This window comes from Mirounga leonina, unplaced genomic scaffold (assembly GCF_011800145.1).
Source record: "Mirounga leonina isolate KUSES-001 unplaced genomic scaffold, KU_Mleo_1.0 Mir_168, whole genome shotgun sequence".
NCBI lineage: Eukaryota > Metazoa > Chordata > Mammalia > Carnivora > Phocidae > Mirounga > Mirounga leonina.
In genome coordinates this window covers 28977033-28980441 of record NW_023270426.1, presented here as the reverse complement: position 1 = coordinate 28980441, position 3409 = coordinate 28977033, and positions in this window count along the sequence as shown.

The window sequence follows — 3409 nt, the reverse complement described above, 5'->3', positions numbered from 1 at the left end:
AGTTCCCTGTTTAGCTTTCTATAAAAGACCAACCCTGAAGGCCCTCGTGGCAACCCTGTAGGGACTTTCTCACTCTTGAGAGCTTTTTCTGTCTTCACTTAATAATTAAACTTCTATTGCTTTACTCACTCTCCGTTGTCCATGAGATTCATTCTTTGACTCCGTAAGACAAGAACCTAGCTCTCCCACTTCATGACTGTAACTAATTCACTGGAAGCCTATTATCTTCCATTCCCCTTCACCCATTTTGCCCATCCAACCACCCACCTTTGCTCTGGCAACCATCAATTGGTTTTCTGTATTTATAGATCTGCTTCTGCTTTTTGTTTATTCATTGTTTTTTACATTCCACATATGAGTGAAATCATATGGTATTTGTCTTTCTCTGTCTGACCTGTTTCACTTAGCGTAATGCTCTCTAGTTCCATCCATGTTGTCTCAAATGCCACAATCTAGTCTTTTTTTTTTTTTTTTTAAAGATTTTATTTATTTATTTAACAGAGAGAGACACAGCGAGAGAGGGAACACAAGCAGGGGGAGTGGGAGAGGGAGAAGCAGGCTTCCCGCAGAGCAGGGAGCCCGATGTGGGACTCGATCCCAGGACCCTGGGATCATGACCTGAGCCGAAGGCAGACGCTTAACGACTGAGCCACCCAGGCGCCCCACAATCTAGTCTTTTTTTTATGGCTGTGGAATATTCCATTACATATATGTTGCAAGATTTCTTTTCCTTTAGTACCCGCGGTTCTTGGTCACACTGCTTCAAAGAATGAAGAGGTAAACCAGACAAAGAGTGGTGGATAGCAAAGCAAAGTTTATTGAGCCATAGTACAAAGCTCCCGAAGAGGGAGGGGACCCGAGAGGGTTGCTTGTTTGACGTTTAAATCTAGGGGTTTTATGGGCTCTCTGGTGTGGGCTCTTTTAATCTGATTAACCCTCCACGCACCTGTCATCCAATCAGGTTTTTGTCCACACGCTCATCTACCTATCAGGTAGTTGTTCCTATGGGAAAGGGTGGGGGGCTCTTTCTAGGGTGGTGTTCTGGGACCAAGAGGGTGGTGGCCACCACTGCCAGAAAGCATGCCGGCCAGCTACAGGCTGCCAGATCCAGCTCTTTGTTTAAATTCCCAATTGGCCGGGGCGCCTGGGTGGCTCAGTCGGTTAAGTGTGTCTGCCTTTGGCTCAGGTCATGATCCTGGGGTCCTGGGATTGAGCCCCACATCGGGCTCCCCGCTTTCCCCTCCTCAAATAAATATATAAAATCTTAAAAAAAAAATCCCACTGGCTTTTGAGCTGGCCCCCTGGGCCTGGGTTAGGACACTCAAGGCCATTCCCTTCCTTTCTGTTACAGATAAGCTGTAAGTCCTCCCAGGACATAAAGCTGGGGCATTGAGTAGAGACTAGAATAACAGGATGGGGTCTTTTTCCTTCTAAGGGTAGTTTCCTCTTAGGGTGGGGGAGAGGCCCTTGTCCCTGCTTGCCTTTCTTCCAACTATCCTTTGTTATATATGTATACATATATGTATATATATGTGTGTGTGTGTGTATACACACAATATCTTCCTTATCCGTTTGATGAGCACTTAGGTTGCTTCCATATACTGGTTATTATAAATAATGCTACAATAAACATAGGGGTGCATATATCTTTTTGAGTTAGTGTTTTCATTTTCTTTGGGTAAATACTTAATAGTGGAATTATTGAATCGTATGGTAGTTCTATTTTTAACTTTTTGAGTAACCTCCATACTGTTTTCCACAGTGGCTGCAGCAATTTACATTCCTACCAAGTGTATGTACCATACTGTTTTGATTATGATAGCTTCGTAGTATATCTTGAAATCTAGAATTTGTGATACCTCCAGCTTCGTTACTTCTCAAGATTGCATTGACTCCATTAACTATGTTCTTGCAGTCATGTCTACTACATGTGGATGGTAGAGATACCACACAGTGGCGCATTTTTTAAAAGATTTTATTTATTTATTCGTCAGAGACAGAGAAAGAGAGAGCATACAAGCAGGAGAAGCAGGGGGGAATGGCAGTGGGAGAGAGAGAAGCAGGCTCCTTAGCAGGGAGCCTGCTGCAGGACTCGATCCCAGGACCCTGGGATCATGAGCTGAGCCGAAGGCAGATGCTTAACCAACTGAGCCACCCAGGCATTTTTGCGCATGTCTTTCACCCCTCCATGGTTAGTGACATCACTTTGGTAGTTTGAAATTGGCTGTGGTGGGAGTATTCACGCGACAGAGACCGCAATCATTAGACATCAGGGCCTTGTTTTGGTGGTTTTTTTAGAAGGAGGGCTGTTTGTTAACCATTTGCGAGCCCACTGCTCTATTCGGTGGACCAGTGGTGAGACGGCCTTAAACTAAGCATGACAGTTCACAGGAACAGGAGAGAAGGCAGGGCATTTGGACAGATGAGTAGACAGATGTGGTACAGAGAGGTTTCCTAATCACTAAGTAAAAAAGGAAGCAAGGAAGTCATCTGAGAATAAGCTGGGAAGGAAGTGTTGGGGGTTTGAGGTGAGAAGACTGTGGGACAGTTAGTGGATGAGAGAAATGTAGTTTTTTTTTTTTTTTTTTTTTTTTTTGGTCTAGCACCATTAAAAGGCCCCTTGAGGTTAGTGGTTATGAATTTAAAATGAGACCAGTTAGGATGGGTGTGTATTTGTCTCCAGTCTCTTGCAGTGGCGCGAGTGAAGCCCTGAGTAATGGGGAGCTGGATTTACCCCAGTGTATGGTTTTGCAATCCTAGGATGACCTTGCGTGTCAGTAGCAAGCAAGATTATAAAACTATAAATGTGAAAGTCACCACCTCCGAGACCTTCCTCATTCATCCTAGCTAAAATCAGGCCCCACCCCCATACCTTTCATCCATTATCCTGTTTGTTTTCCTATTTAGTTTACTGGATGTCAAATCGCCTGGCTGACCCACGTACCTGCCAGCAGGGACCATGCTTTATTTACTACTGAATGTGCAGTGCCTACCACAGTGCTTCGCCCAGAGTAGATGCTCAGTAAGCGATACGTTGAATAACTTATTGAATAAATGGATTCACTTGCTCCTTCTTGCAAAATCTGTACAGTCCAGTGAAAAGTACTCAAATTCTTTTCCTGTCCCTTTGTTCCTTGCTCCATGGTGTTTCAGTTTTGAGGGGCATAGGAATTTCCTTACAGGGTCGGATGTGCTAAGCCACGGTTCTTTATGAACACTCCCAGGGCATACAGGCAGTTTTTCCTAGAGGCCCAACTTACAGCTTTTGAGGCAGCGGCCCAGGTCGTGTGTGTCATGCAGTTGCTGACCTTTGTCACATAGGAGGCAGCAACACGGAGGAGGGTTATATTACAACCCAAACTTGGAGGGCGGGTAGTTTCCGTATTTATGATCACTTTTCTTAGGGCTG